This window comes from Telopea speciosissima, chromosome 8 (genome assembly GCF_018873765.1).
Source record: "Telopea speciosissima isolate NSW1024214 ecotype Mountain lineage chromosome 8, Tspe_v1, whole genome shotgun sequence".
NCBI lineage: Eukaryota > Viridiplantae > Streptophyta > Magnoliopsida > Proteales > Proteaceae > Telopea > Telopea speciosissima.
In genome coordinates, this window is record NC_057923.1 from 46252894 (window position 1) to 46273498 (window position 20605).

Consider the following 20605-nt stretch of genomic DNA (forward strand, 5'->3'; position numbering starts at 1 on the left):
TTTCTCAATACACCGCCAGCACCAGCTCTACCAGGGTTCCGAAGAGAGCACCCGTCTGAATTCAACTTCATCCAACCGCTGGGCGGTCTAAACCACCATACCACCCTAATCATAGGAGCAGCCTTAGGGATTAGGGGAATCTGAAGCCTTCTAGCACAAATCAGGTCCTGAGTATTGCTCACAGGGTGGGAAAAGGAGACAGAAATTTCTCTAAGCAAGTTGAACATAACTCGGGCAACTACCCCCACCGGTCTAGCTGACCAATCAAATTTCCTCATGATGAACCATAAATCATCCCCACCAATCAGGAGATGACACGTGTCCCTAAGAAAGTCGAAGATCCACCTGAACGTCCTCTCCTCCAAGGCAACGTACTCCAACGGGATACAAGTACGAGTTAGATTACACTACGTCAGCAACAAGATGAATACCTCTGCAGGACTCCGGAGCCTGGCTTACTACTCACGTAACCCAGAACCTAGTCATCCGAAAGGATCTATCCATCTAAGAAGGATAACCCTACTGGGACTCTAAATCTCACCGGAAGACGACCAACCAGAGAGGAGCCCTGTTACTCAGGGAAACCTCCACCTACGAAGAAGACTCCACATCAACTAGGGACTCTCCACTCCGCTATGCACTACTATAAAAGAGAAGGTATCTCACACCCTCAACTCATCTGGAATAATCACTATTCATCTATTTGCTCAGGAGACATAACTTTGGCATCGGAGAGCCTTAGGCCGGAACCACATCGGTTCTCTCTGGTGACTTCTTAGTCCTCTTGTAGGTGACGGCACTCACAGGACGTCCCGGCCATTTCCTGACACAACAGATTGGCGCCGTCTGTGGGAATGATGCTAACCATCATACCTACTAGCTCGCTTCATACTTATACAATGCCGCCACGTAGGAAGACTACCTCCACCAACAATGTTGCAAGGAACGGATCACCCCCTCTAGAGTGCTCTCATCGCAGAGCCAGTGGCCAGGACCATGTCCCTCTAGAGGAAGAGATCCCTCACGATGACCAAGTCACGGTCGACGAGCCCAACAACGTCCCTGTAAACGACGTAGTGGTGGAGGTGGTACCTGACCCCAATGCACCAGGCACCGTGGGTCAGATGAATGACCTGCAGAGACAAATCCTCGATGAACAACGACTCTTTCGAGACTACCTAAGGCAGCGGGCCACATCCCACTGCCGTAGAACATCGTCATCATTAAGGGCAGAGCCTGTACCACGACAAGAATCAAACCCTAGGAGGTCTTCTCCCAAGGGTGATGGATCGAAGAGAGCTGCAGGGAGAGCAAGTCTTGTGCACCAGCAGGGGGACCCTCCGCAGCATCCCAGAAGGTCGGCAGACCTCCCTGTAAGGTCAGAGCGTGGGAGGACACCAACACCTAGGATAAGGGTGCCAAGCCCAGAGAGATCAATCTGGAGGTCCGTGTTCGAAGGTCGACTGGGAGGAAGTCCCATACCACCAAGTAGCCAAACCTACAGGGAGGAGAGCCACTCACCTTCGCATCAGGGTTCATCATGGCGTGACCACTCACCATCCCGCCAGCACTCAAGGTGGGAGGGGACATCAAGGAGAAGTCGTGAACGAGGTCGTAAGGAGCGTCCTGCTGGATATGAAGGACAGACACAAGAGGAAGAGTTGGACCAGAGACTCCGAGACCTGGATGAGAAGCTGGAAGGGTTGAAGAGGCAGACCCGAGGAGAGACCCACTCCGTACCTGGACAACACCCGTTCTCAACAGAGATCATGTCAGCCACACTCCCCTCCAGGTTCCGACTGCCTACCTTTGAACTCTACAATGGAACCACGAACCCTAATGACCATATCAACTACTTTAATGGCATGATGACGCTGTATGGTAGGTCAGACATGATCTCCTATCGGGCATTCCCTGCATCCCTCAAGGGTGCAACCACCTCATGGTTTTCCAGGCTACGACCGAGGTTGATAGGTTCTTTCATAGAGCTGTGCGAACAATTCGTCACCCATTTTCATAGTAGCGTCAAGTAGAAGAAGACCACCGTCAACCTATTGAATGTGGTACAGAACCCTGGGGAATCTCTTAGGGAGTATGTCAGTAGGTTCACCAAAGAGTCCTTGGAGGTTTGAGACCTAGATGACCAGACCCAACACGCCGCCTTGGCAGGAGGCATCAGAGACCTAGAGCTGATCATGGACCTGGTACTCCATGAGACCAAGACAATGAGAGAGCTCCTGAAATGGTGCAATCTATTCGCCAACATGGCCGAAGTACTACAGGCTAGGAAGAAAGTGATAGAGGCCAAGCCCCAAGACAATAAGAGGTCAGCACCGGATGATCATAAGGAAGGCAAGCAGAAAAGGACCGAGCGCTGGCACAAGAAGAACGATCTTCCCTCCAGAAGAATTGATCGTTGTCCTGAGAGAAGTGAAAGAGCTAACAGCCCTGAGTTCACACAGCTGAACACTACCCGGTCACAAATCCTCATGTAGATCCAGGATCGTGACCTGATCCGGTGGCCACGACCCATGTTAGCAGGACCTGAGAAGAGAAACCCTAACAAGTATTGCCTCTTCCATAAGGAGAATGGGCATGACATAGAGGACTGCTTCCAGTTGAAGAGAGAGATAGAAAGCCTTGTAAGGGCAGGGAGCTTAAACAGGTATGTGAAAGGAAGGGGTGATGGCTGTTCGGGTCAGGCAGACAAAGGTCGTGACCGAGAAAGAGAAGAACCAAGGAGAGAGGAAAGAAGGACGGATCGAGAGAGAGACCGCCCAGAAGGGCGGAGAGATGCAACAGAACAGAGTGGCACCAAGGGAGCCCCCATCCTCACCATACTAGGGGGACTGGGGCAGGAGTCCACCCGGAAGGCCAAAGCCCATACCAGGTTTGTTGGAGTTGCAGAGAAGCCAAGCAAGATTGCCAAGACCGAGACAGTGATCTCCTTCTCGGAGGAAGACCTAGAAGGACTGAGCTTCCCACATGAGGATGCACTGGTGGTATAGGTGGAGGTAGCCAACCGACCCGTACATAGGGTACTGATAGACACAGGGGCATCGGTAGACTTGCTCTCCCTAAATGCCTACCGGTAGTTCGGGTTCGGAGACAATCAGCTCAAGCCAGAGCCTACCTACCTCTATGGATTCTCCGGTGCAACCGCCTCCATTAGAGGTACCATAGAACTACTCGTCACGTTCGGAGTGCACCCCCAGCAAGTGACGATCATGGTGAACTTCATGGTTGTCAAGTCTGTGGTGTCATTCAATGGCCTCCTAGGGCGACCCTCCCTGATAGCCCTTAGAGGAGTTGTGTCACCACTCCACCTGAAGGTGAAGTTCCCTACTGAGAATGGGGTAGGCGAACTTTGGGGAGATCAGAAGAAGGCAAGGGAGTGTTACGCAACCATCATGAAGAAAAATAATGGTAACACCCGCAGAATGGCACTCTGCATAGAGAATCTGGTCAGCGACTAGAGAGATGAATTGATAGAAAGAAGGGGTAGGCCAGTAGAGGATCTTGTCCCATGGCCACTCAGCAAGGATGGCCCCTCTAGGGTTGTACGGATAGGCTCACTGTTGAGCGACGTGTAGAAGAACGAGTTGGGGCATCTCCTCCAAGGGAACGTGGATGTCTTTGCATGGTCGACCTCCGACATGCCTGGCATACCATGTTCCATAGCAGAACATTGCCTGCATGTAGACCCGACCCGGAAGCCCGTCCAGCAGAAGAGGTAAAATTTTGCCCTGGATCGACAAGCAGCCATCAAGGAAGAGGTGGAGAAACTCAGCCAATTTGGGTTCATCAAGAAGGAAAAATTCCCCACCTAGCTGGCGAACGTAGTCATGGTGTTGAAGCCCAACGGTAAGTGGAGGATGTGTGTTGATTACACCTATCTGAACAAGGCATGCCCAAAGGACGAGTACCCCCACTGCCCCGGATCGACCTGTTGATCGATGCTACTGCTGGCCATGAGATGCTGAGTTTTATGGACGCCTACTCCGGATACAACCAGATCCTCATGCATGAGGACGATGAGTTTTACACCACCTTCTGGACAGGCACAGAGAGCTATTGCTACTGTGTCATGCCGTTCGGGCTGAAGAATGCAGGGGCCACCTACCAGAGGATGGTCAACAAGATGTTCGAGGAGCAAATCGGGCGTAACATGGAAGTGTACATGGACGACATGCTTGTGAAAAGCACCCAGGCCCACCGGCACCTAGCCGACCCAAGGAAGCCTTCACAGTACTGAGAAGGAACCAGATGAAGCTAAACCCTGCCAAGTGTCCCTTTGGTGTAACGTCAGGAAAATTCCTGGGGTTCATGGTCTCAGTACAGGGAGTAGAAGCCAACCCATCCAAGATCAAAGCCATTCGGGAGATGTCAAAGGTTGAATGGTAGGGTGGCAGTCCTTTCAAGGTTTGTGTCACGGTCAGGAGACAAATGCTTGCCATTCTTCAAGACATTGAAGAACCTCCGGAGCCCAAAGGACTTTACGTGGACAGAGGAGTGCTAGAAGGCGTTTGAGGAGTTGAAGGGGTACCTGGAAAGCCCACCACTACTCGGGTGGCCAGAGCCCAATGAAGATTTGTAGGTCTACCTGGAGGCTACCCCGATCGCCATAAGCGCAGTACTCCTGAAGGAAGAGGGCAGGGTCCAGTGGCCTATCTACTATGTCAGCCACATTTTGATCGATGCAGAGACCAGGTACACAAGGATCGAGAAGGTTGCTTATGTACTGGTGATGCCAGCAAGGAAGCTACGACCATACTTCCAAGTCCACACCATCATAGTCCTTACTGACCTGCCCCTGAAGAAGGTACTCCACAAGCCAAATGTATCCGGAAGACTCATAGCCTGGGCGGTGGAACTGAGTGAGCATGACATCAGATTCCAACCACGGACTGCCATCAAGGGCCAAGCCCTGGCAGACTTAGTCGCCAAGTGCACCCTACCCGAGACAGACCTGGAGGCAGATGAACTAGAGGAATAGGACTGCGGATCGTGGGAGATGTTGGTGGATGGCTCAAGTAACGCGGTAGGAAGTGGGGCTGGCCTCATACTTACTAGCGCCGAGGGATTCCGGATCCAGTATGCACTCCGATTCACCTTCTCGGCATCCATCAATGAAGCAGAGTACGAGGCACTACTAGCTAGACTCTGGGTTGCCAAGGCCATCCAAGTAACACACCTATCCATCCGGAGCGATTCTCAGCTCATCATGAACCAGGTGAATGGAGAATATGAGGCAAAGGACTGATCCAGGGGTTCGTGAAGTTCTAGATGGTTCGCATTCCTAGGATCAAGAACACGACAGCTGATGCTCTATCCAGGCTAGCCAATGATGAGTTTCGGGACCTAGTAGGAGCAGTGTACATTGAGGTGCTGTATGAACTAACATACCAGGAAAAGCAGGTTAATACCATAGAGGAAGGGCCCAGTTGGATGGACCCCATACTTGACTACATACAGAACGACACCCTAACGGAAGACAAGGTTGAGGCAAGAAAGGTCAGGATGAGAGCTGTGAAGTACACCGTCCTGGATGGAGTACTATACAAGAGGGGGGTCACGGCACCACTACTCCGGTGCCTGGGACCCAAAGGAGCCAAGTATGCCCTGACGGAGGTCCATGAGGGGATATGCGGAAGCCACATGGGAGGACTAGCCCTAGCCTACAAGGTCCTACGTCAGGGATTCTACTGGCCACGAATGCAGGAGGAGGCCATACGGTACGTGAGGAAGTGTGAGCAGTGTCAGTTGTTCGCCCCTGTACCCCATCTACCCACGACCAAATTGACATTGATCCTCAACCCCATACCCTTCGCCATGTGGAGGATGGACATCTTGTGCAACTTCACTGCAGCCTCCGAAAATAGAAAGTACCTAGTCGTCGGTATTGACTACTTCACCAAGTGGGTTGAGGCCAAGCCATTGGCCAAAATAACTGAGAACGAGATGGAGAAGTTTGTCCACGATGATGTTATCTACAGGTTTGGGGTGCCAAAGATTCTAGTCTTAGACAACGGCAAGTAGTTCAACAATCCCAAGTTTAGAGAATTATGCCAAAGCTACAACATTGACTATCGGCCTATCTCGGTAGCATACCCACAGGTCAATGGTCAGGTGGAGGTGACTAACAGAGCCCTACTGGAAGGAGTCAAGAAAAGGCTAGAAGGAGCCAAGGGGAAGTGGGTCGAGGAGCTACCAAGTGTTCTATGGGCATACCGAACCATAGTACGGACACCCACAAGAGAAAACCCCTTCCGCCTGGCATATGGCACAGAGGCACTGGCACCGGTAGAGGTGCTCGCCATGACCCATAGGGTACTGCACTTCAATGAGAGAACCTATGTCGACGGGCTCTGGGCAAACTTGGACTTCATCGATGAAATCCGGGAGAAGGCACTGCTAAGAAACGTGGCCTACTAGCAACGAATTGCTAAGTACTACAACGCCAGGGTCAAGGAAAGGCTATTTCACTAGGGCAACCTGGTACTGAGATGGGCAGGTGCATCAGAGCCAAGGAAGGAAGGAAAGTTGTCATCCAACTGGGAAGGACCTTACGTAGTCTCCAAGCAGATACGTCCAGGGACCTACCGCCTGAAGACTCCGGGGGGCAAGAAGATAGACCGCACCTGGAACTCGAAACACCTAAAGAAGTACTACCAGTAAGGAGAACCCCAGCAATAGCAGTAAAGCAACACCGGAAGCATCACCGAAAAAGCTAGTAATAGAGTCGGCAGTCAGCCAGGTAGCAGTAGCAGAGTTGGCAGTCAACCACAATTTGGATTTTCAATGGCAATTTGAAATTTTTTATTTATGAAAGAAGTCTGGTGATTTGATTGCAATACGATTGTCTACTCATGCTTGTTGACCGACTACCACCAAGACCAAGGTCCGATGACCACCGAGGCCCATAGGCCACCAAGGCGTAATGCCACCAAGGTCTGTTAACCACCAAGGCGTAATGCCACCAAGCCCCGTAGGCCGCCCGGCGCAAGGTCCGATGACCACCTAAGCACAAGGTCTGCTGACCACCAAGGCGCAATGCCACCAAGATCTATTGACCACCAAGGCGTAATGCCACCAAGGTCTGTTAACCACCAAGGCGTAACGCCACCAAGGCCCGTAGGCCACCCGATGCAAAGTCTGATGACCACCAAAGCGCAAGGTCCGCTGACCACCAAGGCACAATGCCACCGAGGCCCGAAGACCACCAAGGCATAATGCCACCAAGGTCGGTTGACCACCAAGGCGTAACGCCACCGAGGCCCGTAGGGCACCCGGCGCAAGGTCCGATGACCAAAGGTCCATTGACCACCAAAGCGCAAGGTCCGTTGACCACCAAGGCACAATGCCACCGAGGCCCGAAGGCCACCAAGGCATAATGCCACCCAGGTCCGATGACCACCGAGGCCATAGGCCACCAAGACACAATGCCACCGAGGCCTGAAGGCCACTAAGGCCCGCAGGCCACCCAGGTCTAATGACCACCAAGGCCCGTAGGCCACCAAGGTCCCATGACCAATAAGGCACAAGGCCACCCAGGTCCCCAAGATCGAATAACTACCAAGGTCAATAGACCATAAGTGCCAACAACAACAAGGAGCAATACATGAGGAAGATGATGTACAACACCCGGAAGGGAAACTACTTACTTAGGCGGTACTTCCCCCACTTCAAGCCGTCAACTCGAGAGAAGGGAAAATGAACTGGAATGACCAACAAGTGAACCCATAAGATGACAGGCCATGGACATGGATGAGGTTTAAGGCTTGAGGTTTGAGGTCGAGGTCCGACGTCCGAGGTCGAAGTTCGTGAGGGGTTGAGGTTAAGGTTCGAGTAAAGATGTGTCTATGGCCAAAGACCAAGTCGACTCAATACAAAAAAAAAAAAAAAAGGGGCCACGACCAAGGCCCGTAGGCGAAGGGCCATGGACATGGGCAAGGTTTGAGGTACGAGGTCGATGTCCGAATGCGAGGTTCAAAGGCCGAGGATGAGGTTCGAGGTTTGAGGTACAAGGTCAATGTCCGAAGATGAGGTTCAAAGTCCAAGGATGAGGTTCGAGGTTCAAGGTTAGAGGTGGAAGTTTGCGAGGGGTCAGGATACTGGTAACATGACCTGACCTACTAGCAGGGCCAATGGCAGTAGGCATCGCCCCAGAAGACCTATGACCTCTGCCAGGGCTAGGGATGCTGGAAGGTCCCACTTCCCCATCACTAGTACTAGGGGAAGGCAGTAGTGACAAGGTAGTACCCGCAGGGGAGGATGACCCAGACAAAGACCCCCCAAGAGGCACAAGCGGGCCATGACCTATCACATGACCGTCAGCGACGAGGAGCAATTTGGAAGGCGAGTACCACGTAAGGCGAAAGCAACCCAGGAGGGCGCAATGACCAAGAAGGGCATGACTGCCCAAGGTGGGATACGAAGACGGTAGGAGGGCATGACGCACCGGAGGGAGCATGATGGTAGACGGGCGTCACGCACCAAGAGGGGGCGACAACGAGGCGGGCGCCATGCACTAGAGGGAGCACGACGGGTAGGCGGGCGCCACACACCGGAGGGAGCATGACGAAAGGCGGGCGCCACTCACCAAAAGGGCGAGACAACGAGGCAGGCGGGCGCGACACACCGGAGGGAGCACGACGGTGGGCGGGCGGTACTCACCAAGAGGGCTCGATAGCGAGATAAGTGGGCGCCACGCACCTAGGATGACGTAACGATGCAGGTGGGTGCCACACACCAAGGAGGACACAACGACGAGGCAGGGGCGCCATGCTCCAATGAGGGCACGGCACGAGGTAGGGGCACCACGCACCAAGGAGGGGGCAACGATGCAGGTGGGTGCCACGCACCAACAAGGGCGCGACTGCAGGCGGACGTGACATGATAGCAAGTGGGCGTGTGAAGTACTAAGGCTACCGCGATTGAAAGCTGGCGTCACCAATTGAGCACGATCGAGTCAGACCAAAAGATGAGGTCGAGAACGAGGTGCAAGCCGAAGCCAAGGCCCAAGTGTGGCACGGACCAAGGAGCAGAACTGTAGACACACCTCAAACAAAGAAGACACCACAAAGGCAAGCTCAAGGCAAGCCACAAGACACTAAGCTCCCAAGGCTAGTGGACAAGAGAAAGCTTGAGAAAGGACATGTAACAAACACTTGGGGGGCAAACCAAGATGGGGACAAAGAACAAGGCAAGGAAGAAAAGCTAAAAAGCAAAAAGTAGGAAGCACAAGATAAGAGAGAGAGAGAAAGTGAAAATGAAAGAGAGGAAGAAGAATATATATCTATACAAAAAAGAAAAGAAAGGAAAAAGGTAAAAGGATGTGAGAGGAGGGATTGGAACCCACAACCTCTTCACATCAACAATTTGCAGACTCACCCCTAGAGAAGAATTATTTGCCAACAACCCCCTGGATGACATAGAAATGCATGAAGAACTCTCTTGAGCACGTTGTTCCAAGAGAGTGGGGGGCAAATGATGAACCACAAATCATCCCCACCAATCGAAAGATGCCACGTGTCCCTAAGAAAGAAGATCCACCTAGACGTCCTCTCCTCCAAGGCAACGTACTCCAATGGGATACAAGTACGAGTTAGATTACACTACTTCAACAACAAGATGAACACCTCTGTAGGACTCCGGAGCCTGGCTTACCACTCATGTAACCCAGGACCTAGTCATCCGGAAGGATCTATCCATCTAAGAAGGACAACCCTACTGGGACTCTAAATCTCGCCAAAAGATGACCAACCAGAGAGGAGACCTGTTACTCAGGGAAACCTCCACCTACGAAGAAGACTCCACATCATCTAGGGACTCTCCACTCCGCCATGCACTACTATAAAAGAGAAGGTATCTCACACCCTCAACTCATCTGAAATAATCACTATTCATCTATTTGCTCAGGAGATCCAACTTTGGCATCGGAGAGCCCTAGGCCGGAACCACACTGGTTCTCTCTGGTGACTTCTTAGTCCTCTTGCAGGTGACGGCACTTGCAGGACAGCCCGCCGATTTCTTGATGCAACACCTCCCATTGCACTCCTTCCAAATGGCAAAAGGAATCAACACAACCCCTGAAAGCCAAGCATTAGGCATTGGAACAGCTGGCAACTTCCTTTTCCACCTAGAAACCAGCTCTTTAAAAAAAGAATACCAGGCCAATGAACCTCAAAGACATCCATAAACGCCTGCCACAGGGACCGGGAAAATTGCATTCAAAGAACACTTGAGGCAAAGATTCCAACGCACAGTGACATAACTACAATGGGATACCAACTGAATCCCTTTTGAGCGCAAAACATCCTCCATTGGAATTTTCCCAAGCAGTAACCTCCAAGCAAAGTAAGAATGGTGAGGGTGCAGGTTCTTATTCCAAACCACCATAAACCAAGGGACTTTGGGGTTCCTTATGCAAATAGCATCCCAAGCAGACTGAGAGTTAAAGACCCCCGAGGGAGAGAGCCCCCAACAACACTGATCTGCCGATGGGAGACGGGGCAAAGGCACTTTAAGAATAAGATTAAAAATTCCAGCAAGAAATTTAGAATGCACCTGAGGGAGCGCCCAAGCAGAATTCACAATGAAATCTGAAACCTTAGCAGCTTTGTTTCTAAACCAATCCAGCTGCAAGACGGATGCCGAAGCAATGGACTCACTTCCAAGCCAAGAATCGGTCCAGAAATTGACGTTGGACCCATCCCCAATGATCCATCTGTCATGCAGCTATAGTAGAGGCCAGAGTTTTCTAATCCCAAACAAAATAGAAGAGGGAGAGGAAAGGCATTTAAGTGAATCATCAACCCCCACAAAACGAGCTCACAAAAAATTACTCACCAATGAGTAACCGTGCTTAATAGACCAGGCCAGTTTGCAAAGAAGAGCAGTGTTTACATCTTGGAGTTTTCTAATGCCCAAACCACCTTCCATCCTACTTGACCATCACTACCTTCCTAGATTCAATATCACCTGACCAAATGAAAATTTTTATCCACTTCTCCATAAGCGACACCAAAGAAGACGACCACCAATAAATTGAGAAATTATGGACTGGAATGCTGCACATGACCGATTTCACTAGTTCCACTCACTACAAGAAATTGGTGCAAGCGCACTTTGGGTTGAGCTATTGCGGCATTTTTTACAAATGTCGTCATATATGAAGATATATCGACATTTTCTTAAAAATGCCGTGATATATAAAGGTCTAACGGCGTATAGATGCAAACGTCGTCATATATGAGTATATAGCGGCGTTTGTGTACAATTGCCGTTAAACAAATTAGTTTCCTGGCGTTTTCTTTAACAAGTGCCACCGTAGCTCACCGCTTAAGGGTGATTTAATATTCTTATTAACGGCATTTTCAAAGAAATGTCGTTGTATGTTGAATACAACGGCGTTTTTAAACAAACGCCGTATAAAATAATAGATTTCCAAACCCAAAACTGTTTTCACTTCCCGCGCTTCCCGTCTCTTTCTCTAAAACCTTTTTGTTTCCCCGCTCTCTACATCTCTCTCTCAAAGTTTTCTAAAAATCTTTTCAAACTCCGAGCAGCGCTCTTTTTCCTCTATCAAGTGAGCAGCTGTCAACTCTCTCACTATTCGAGACTTCTCTCCGCTGCGATCTCCTCTTTGCCTACGGCGACCGCACCGCGTGTGATCTCGTCTCTCACTGCTCCCGACAAATACAGTAGGTGGGAGTGAGATTTAGGCAAATATAAAGTGGGAAAGAAGGTAAATCGAAGGTGGGAGAGAAAAGAAGAGAGAAAGAGGGAAATGGAGAGAGAACGTGAGTGAGAGAGAAAGAAAAGGATAGAGAACGTGAGAGAGTAGAAAGAAAAGGAGTTTGAGGCTTTCTTCTTCAAGGTTTTTTGATTGGAATGATCGAGGTTTTGCTCGATTCAAACCAGATCTGGGAACCGACTGCGAAATGCTTAAGTCGTTGATTCAATAGAGATTCACTCGGGATGCCCTTGGAGCTTCCAGATTCACGAGTGTTTGGTCGCCGAATTATCTTTTAGTGAACATCCAACCTATTTTCCTTGATTTTCTTCATTCCTGAAGTAAGATTCTTCCTCAAATTACATTTTAGTTGATTAAATTCTTGGGCCTTCTGTCCTATTTGATTATGAGATTCAGTTGGAGAAAATTTTGGAAATTCATGTTTAGGGTATTAGCTATGGGAGACGATTCATGTGTTTTTACCTAGTTCTCCATTTTCTTCTCATCTAATTGAATTTTTGTGGACAATGGAACTGAATTTGGTCCGGCATGGCAAATGCCGCGAGACCATCGAATGGCTATTCGTTGAAGGAATTCGACTTGTTGATTCATAGTTACTTTTGTTGAATGTATAATCTCAAGTCTTCATTTCTCATGCAATTCGAGTTCATTTTGACCAATATTTTCGATTGATATGAGCAATATGATTCATGCTCTCTTTTCTTTTTTTCCATTTTATTTCCATAATGAACCTCTCAGTAAATGATTGAACCGAGACCGATTCGGTCATTTCTGAAGTAACAGTGGCCTTTCTTGTGGTCCATCTACCTTTGCCACAGCTGTCGTATTCTTTTGGAAACCTCGACTATAAAACCTCATGGTAATATGCTTCAATCAAAGGGCTATAATCAGCCCTGGTTAAATTCCTAGATCGTGGGGCTGAGGAGCTTGGCCAGCACACGAGAGAGACCGATATGCGTGTGTGGGTTGTGTAAGTCCAGGTGCATGTGTGTTGGTGCCCAAGTGGTTGCGAGAGTGTGTGTGTCTTTGGGTGTTTATGTGGCTGCCCATTAGGCTGTATGTATGAGTGTGTGAGTGTGTGTGTTTGTGGTGTTTGGGTGCTTGGTTGAGGTTCAAGTGGCCTCAGCCACGACTACTAACCGAAAAGAAAAGTAAGAAAGAAGAGAAAAGAAGAGAAAAGAAGAGAAAAGAATGAAAATAATAAGGAGAAGAGGAGGCGATCCTATTACTTGTGTTTATGTTTGCATGTGTGTGCATGTGTGTTCTTGTGTGTATGTGTGTGGTTGCCATGTCCTAGTAAGTTGTGAGTGTGGTTGTGTGCATGTTTGGGATCTCAACCATCGGTATTGGAAAGAAAAGAAAAGAAAGGAAAAGAAGAAAGAGAGAAAAGAAAGGAAGAAGATGAACCATTAAGGTGAGATGTGCATCTTACTTTGGAAAACTCTGTAAGAGCTAAAATATTAGTTTATTCTTAATAGTTTAACCCTTGAGATTTAATCTAGGAGGGTAATTTTTTATAATCCATGAACAGTGCTTGGGTTTTGGAATTGGTCATTCAACTTGTACATTGGGGAGTTCATAAAAATATTAGTTAATAAGTCAATTCTTGGAAATCTTTTCCATGTTGTGGAATTTGTTTAAATCAAAATCTCTATTATAGTGTAGTATGCATGTCCTTGAATTCATTTTTAGCCACTCTTTGAATATAATAATAATGTTGCATTCCACCCCTAGATATTTCGTTTTAGTCTGTGTCTTCTCTAGAATTTGTTACATGTCTTAGGCTCCACTTATTCCAATGGCAAATATTTTGTGGGAATTGCTTGAAATGCAACACCAGTAGGACTCTACAAAGTAAAAAAGATATACAAAATAATACGCAATATTTCTTTCGACCTTATTAGTAGCAAAGTCCTATCAAATAGGAGACATGTATTAGAAAATGTCCGCAATAGAAAGATTTTTAGATACTTTAAGAGATTCTTCTTTAAGCTAGACAAATGCAGAACCTTCTTCAAATGCTTAGGCATCTTGAGCCACCAACTCTTCTTATCCCCGCATTCAATGAGCACAACAGCCCAAGCAAATATCAGCAATGTTTCACATGCTAATCAAATTCAACTAAAGGAAACTCTGTACATCCTTAGTCCTCCCAAAAGGTTTAAACACAAACACCAATATTGGCACGTGCTTTCAACCCTGGAATATTTATCATTCGATATACGATCCCTTTCACCTGTATTCCTTGTATGTCGGGGTTACGTTTTGAGGTAGAGAAATAGCATATCAGTATTCCCCGTATGTCGGGTTTTGTTTTGAGGTAGAGAAATAGCATATCATGTTTCTTCTATGGCTTTCGAATGAAGAAAAATGTTTCGATTTTGGATGAGTTGAGAAAACCACAACCAACAAGTGATGGACTCTCAAAGGTCAATCCCTATTATTGTAGGCTAGGTTCTTTCAATGTTGAGAGCTTTGTAAGAAAGGTAAAGAAGTGAAAGACTTGAGTAGATACTAGAGGGGTTAAGGAGTTTATTTGTCTTGAAAATTAAGCATGCCATATAATGCGGTGATCCACATTGAAATGGTGCTTTCCGATCCTATAATGGGTGGTCATTTTTATCGTACGATTTATGTTTGAACATTCCTTGTGATAAGTTAGACCATAAAATTAAAGACATATTTGGCAAGGTTTTAGTTTGATATTTTCTAGCATTCTTCTTGGAATGTGACATTAAACTTCATTATTATTGAGTGATATTTTGCGAGTACTCATCTTTTTCCTGTAGCAATTAAGTTTGGTGTAGAATGTTATACACTCATCTTGTTGTTCCTAGAGTGTTGTCCTACAACACATTTATTGACATTGGATGCTCCTATTGGTGGGTGTTATGCAACCTGATCGGATTGTGATAAGGAGTTCTCTGCTAATAGCTAAGCGTGGAAGGGTATCCGATGCCGATGTTATGATAGATTGATAGTTAATGGTTCTTAATGTTATATTACAAAAGTATAAATTATTGAAAGGTAGAGTATGCACTTCAAATTTTAGAAGCAAGCAAATAAGAGATATGAAGAGAGAAGATGCTCTCAAAATTTATATGAGCTAATGTGTATATCTAATATTATATTCTACATACATGTATTCCTTTTCCATGTACAAAGTGAAATCCTAAGGCAATTCCCTAGAATAAAAAAAAATGTGGGTGCTTATGGAAGACAAAGTGTGTTACTGGTTGAGGATATTGAGGAGGGTGACTCTAGTATTGATCAAACTTCAATGATAGCCAACAAAAATAGGAGAGAGAACCAACAAGTGTCTCATACAACTGGCCGGAAGAGTTACGCACAGGTAGCACACGAGATGGTAATTTTCTTATGCACATCTCATGAACATTTGGTAATATCATAAATGGATGTGATTATATTTAATCTAACTATGATATCTGCTTGTTCAGCGGCTTGAACACCCTGATGGTGCAGATCCTACTAGAGTGCAGGTGTTTAAGAAAACCCACCAAAGGAGAGATGGCAGTTACATAAATCAGGCGACAAGAGATATCATAGTAAGTATTTGTCAAGGTTAATAATGTTTATAAAATTTATGCATATTCTTGGGTATCTATTGGAATGTCCGTTGTTAACCTGTTATACATTGGTTTATAGGATAAGTTTGAAGAGAAATTGGAAGAACTACCCCAGAAATGAGAGAGACGAGTGTTGTCCAAAACGATCTTTTTGTGGAAGCATTTGGCGTTGATCCTCCAGGCCGAGTGCGCGGTGCAGGCCTAGGCGTAAAGCCGAGTACTCTTGGCCTTACACAAAGAAATATTGAGGAGAGACGGGAGAAAGAAGAAAGACAAAGAGAATTTGCAATGATGAAGGAAGAAATTGCTGATTTGAAACGTGTTGTAGCTGATCTATCTCAAATACTTCGGGGTAGAAGTAGTTCGGAAAGTTCAACTCACTTATGTAAGTAATAAAATTACGAAATTTTATGTTTAATGGATATTTTACATAGTTCAATATATCTTGGCATTAGTAAAATTATTATTTTGTGGGATTTATGTGTTCTATATGAAACAAGTGGTCGAAAAGATTAATATGGATGAATGCATTATATATGAAATAGGTGGCAGAATGAATCTATTATATTTGAAACAAAGTTAATGGAATAGATACAGAAGCTATTCTTAAATTTTAAAAAAAAATAGCACCTATAGCGGCGTTTTTAAAAACGTCGGCAAAACAAAAAGCCAGGCCTCATTTACCGGCGTTTATTAACAAATGCCTCAATATTATTGCCTCAGCGGCGCTTTTATAAACGTCGTTTTAGTGTACTAAGCCCGGCATTTGCTACAAACGTCGCAACAATTAGGAATTCAATGCCTACCTCGGCACTTTTAAAAACGTTGTTGTAGGACATTTTCCACGACGTTTATTAGAAAACGCCGCGGTAAAGGCACTTACATCACTCTCAAAAACGCCGTTGTACAAAAACGGCGGTACCTTCGCCGGCGTTTCTACGGCACAAAGTAGAAACGCGTCGTTGAATGATACTGCGCGTTTTTGGGATCTATAGCGGCGTTTAAAAACGCCGTCGTAGACCCAATTTCTTGTAGTGACTCTGCCAGCAAACGAAAGGAGCATGCCATTCCACCCGGATAGCTGTCTTTTAAACTTATCGACCGAAGCAAGCACCCTCTCCCTAGTGATCCTTCCTTTAAAAATATCTACCCCCAAATATTTTATCCATTGAACAACTTGTATAAAGCAACCTGATCATTGATTCAATATCAAAACAATGTGAATAATGTTTATTAATGTAATGTCCCCCCTCCAATAAGGGAATTAAGGCTATTAATCGGTCCAAGGATCGAATGTACTTAGTCGGTGAATCGTAAGAGATAGCGATTTCAAATTTAAGACACATCCACATTATCTAGAGTAAAATTCAACGGAAGTAAAAAAAAAATTAAATAAAACAAAAGAAAACTTAAACAAATCTATCATCCAAACTTCAAAATAACTGAAAAAAATTATTACATGTCTTTAACCAAAATACTCAAATAACCTTTACATGTCCTTCAAAGCAAAAGAAACCATAAATGAGGAAAAGAACATGAAAACTCCTATCAGACTATAAAATGGTGAGATTCATCATCAGTATGGGATTCTTCCACTTCGCGATCCGTTTTCACAATGCCATGCCTAAATACTCATCATCTGAGAAAATATCAGGGTAAGTTTCAAAAAAACTTAGCAAGGAGGAAAATCCAACTTAATACCATACAAGTTTGAAAAACAAAGGATCCAATAATGCAAAACCCATAATGATAAATAAAAAATATCTGCAAATGATGATACAATAAAAAAAAATCCATGTATCAATAAATTTTCACTTTTCCTGGGTTTCAATACAATGCCCCATGCTGTTACATGGCCTACACGCGTTACATAGCCTTGACATGCATATTGACCCATAATGTCAATTTCTCCTATATCACCATGGTATTTCCAAATGGGAGAGGATGTAAGTTGAGCCACGCCATTACCTGGCCTGCGCGTGTTACACGGCCTTGTCAACCCACCCAAATCAACATTGGACCATGTCATATAGGGGTAACTATATGCTCCAATAATTACATCATAAAGCCAATATCAGAACTATTTTTCATGCCATGTACTATTTTGACTCTCATATTCAAAATCATAAATAAACATATCTCATATCCAACTCATATCATGTTCATGTTTAAATTCCCAACACACATATGCATAGAGAAATCGAAACCAATTCAAGAATTATATCCACTTATCATACTTGCAAACAATCATATGTATATTACAGAAAATCTTACATCTATCAATCATCATGCATCCCATAAAATCATTCAACTCCAATCATCATGCATCTCATAAATTGAAGTTATATATATATGATCATGTGAAAATGCCTTATCTTACCATAGAATAACCTAGGACCTATGCATCAAACTTATAGATATTAGGAGGAATTTTCACTTACTCTTACTATAGAGTAAAAATCAAAGTCTTCTACCCTTGAGATAAAAGGTCTTGAAACCTTCGGTATAAGGTTTTCAATAGCCAAAACCGGAAACTTGAAGGTTGAGGAGGGAGAGGTAGTCTTCTTCCCTTCTTCCTTTTCTCCTCCTCTTTCTCCCTCTCTCTTTTTTTTTTTTTTTTTTTTTTTTTTTTTTTTTTTCCTTCTTCCTTAAACTCACTCCTCTCTTCTCACACTTCAAAATTTGAGGGGAGCTAGCTTAGGTCCCCAGGAATTTGGGTTGCTTGATATAGGAGAGATTCTCCTTCTCTCTATTTCTAAAATCCTTTCTATTAGCTTCCTAAAACTATGATCTATTTGATCTTCCCACATCCTAGCTAAATAAATATTAGCCCTTGGATTAGTATAGAATCCCATGATCTAATAATTAGCTAAGATGTGATGTAGACCTTCTAAATATGAAGTATATTGCTATTCCAACAATTAATAAGTATCTGAAAGTAGGTTACCACTTGGCAGGCCTAGAATATACACTTTCCAAAATTGAGGAGAAGATGGAGGATGGATCCCCTAAGATATGAATACTCTCTTATGATCTTATCCTTGTTCTCAAATTTAACTCAGCCAAATAATCCTTCAAAATTTTCGGCAATGCTTTCCAATTTGAATTCATAGTCTATTCAACTCAAACTTGACTAATCACATGATTAAATCTTAACCCTACACCTCATCATATCTCAATCTCACAAAATCAAGTGCTAAAATATGTCCAATAAGCTCCCTCCAAAATAGGTTGCTCTAACCTGGGCTCCACACATGCCTAGATTACAATATTAACCATACATAATTATCTATATTTTAATTTAAGCTCTAAAATTCCTAGTATGCCCCTACATGTAAATTTGGCCATACAAGCTGGCTAGGTAACACACACGCATACTTATATGTATAAATATATACATTCATACATATTTATACTTAAATGTATAAATATTAATTTATAAAACCAACAAGTTTGTAGCTAAAACAAATTACCCAAATACCCTTGTAAAAAAATTCTTAGGGATATTACAATTAAATATTAATAATTTAATAAAAGCTTTTGTAAACACTTACAATCAATTGAGCTCAGAATTTTTGTCCATTCAAGTTCAAGATTCTCTCTCAAGATATTCTGCTACACGAAAAGTGGATAACTTATTAAGCGTCACTTTTGTCCTCAAGCAGACATAATGGACCTAGCAGAGTGATGTATAGTCAGTCATATGTAGGCATCAATCTATGTATACTAAAATACACCAGGTCGATCTGCAACAGTAAGCCAGGTCGATCTGCAACAGTAAAGATCTCACAATTCTAGGGAGCATACAACTATCATGACAATGCATTTACACTAGACATTCGACAATAAATCATGCTCGGGTTTTGAATTTTCGAGTCTGATACACAACTAAAGTGTACCCACATTTGTGTCTAAAATCTCCATTCCCACAAAGACACAATACGGTAACCATGTAAACGGAGCCAATTCCATCCCTATAGCTAGTTCCAAACACTTTGAGGCCATACCTTTGGACACACAATCACCCATATAAAGTAAATGCTAGTTAATTAGAATAAAAAAATTATTTGGATTTGATGAACATTATATCCAACACATACAAAATTCGAGTGTCCCATTTTATCCAATATTTGACACAACAAATAAACATAAGTAAACAAATCCAATTCTTGAATCTAATTTCCATTTCATATATAACCAATTCCATATGTCAGCACAGGTGGATAGAATCTGAATTCTTTACAATAGACCTCAAATTGCATTATCAAAAGCTTTGGTACATTTTTTTTCTAAAAAAAAAAAACAAAGCAATAAGCAAAGAATATTTCAACAAAGATGGCTATCCACTTCCTCTTGTTTGACCGCTTCTGCCTTCTGCTATATATATGTATATAAATTTTTTTTTTCCAGTTCTCGCTTCTATGAAGTTTCTGCTATTCGAAATGTACATTAATGCTTCTTAAAACATGCTTCGAACAGAAGGTTCTTCTAGCAGCTAATTGGACTATACTTCTATTGTGGGTATGGAGTGCGCATTTATTTATGCATTGCTACAACTGTCGAGGAATAAGACTTTGACCAATGAATGAGTCAGTCAGTCTAGGTAGAGTAATGGTTTTCCACAAGATAAGAAGAAGTAGATCCTTCTTCACTCTCTATATATATAGACCTTGATGGTTGGGTTATTGCCAGAAGCTAAGTATTTTCTTAGAGAACCCAGTACCCATCATATCCATGGCCATTAACTACTCCTCCTTCCTTTCCCCTCTTTCAATTGTTCTTCTTTTGTTTCTCTTTGCTGGTTGTTCTTTAGAGAAGGTAGAGACTTATAGATTTGGAAAACTCCAGACTCATGTCGTTTCACTTAGCTCCTTGAATCCATCCGACGTTTGCCCTACTCCAGCCGAAGGTAATTTCTTTCAACTTTATGTTTGTGTTTGACAATTTTCTTCTATGTAATTAGTTCTTCAAAGTTTGGCTTTTTGCTGATGACATTGTTGAAGGTGAAAGGTCGGATTTCTGAGAAGGATTATTGGTAGCTTTCCAGTCTTTTATGTAACATCATTTGATTTTTCTTAATTTATACTTTGCTGATGTTTAGCAAAAAAAGTGTGGGTGGATGGGATCATGGGACAAAAAAAATCTGTTCTTATGCATTTGGTTACTAGAAATTTATTTTCATAAGAAAGCAGGCTATTTTCATTCTTTCTTATTGTTTATCTTTGATCCAATTTAGGCAAACCAGTACTCTAAGCTCTCT

At 44.4% G+C, this 20605-nt stretch overlaps 1 long non-coding RNA gene across 1 annotated transcript; it reads right to left on the reverse strand.

Annotated features, from left to right (window-relative positions):
* Nucleotides 1-128: 128 nt before the first annotated feature.
* On the reverse strand, nt 129-20187 carry LOC122671048. The gene is made up of 3 exons (XR_006334308.1): nt 20069-20187; nt 18716-18722; nt 129-140 (listed from the first exon to the last, which is right to left on the reverse strand). It is a non-coding gene; the product is annotated as an uncharacterized LOC122671048 (long non-coding RNA).
* Between the last annotated feature and the right edge of the window lie 418 nt (nt 20188-20605).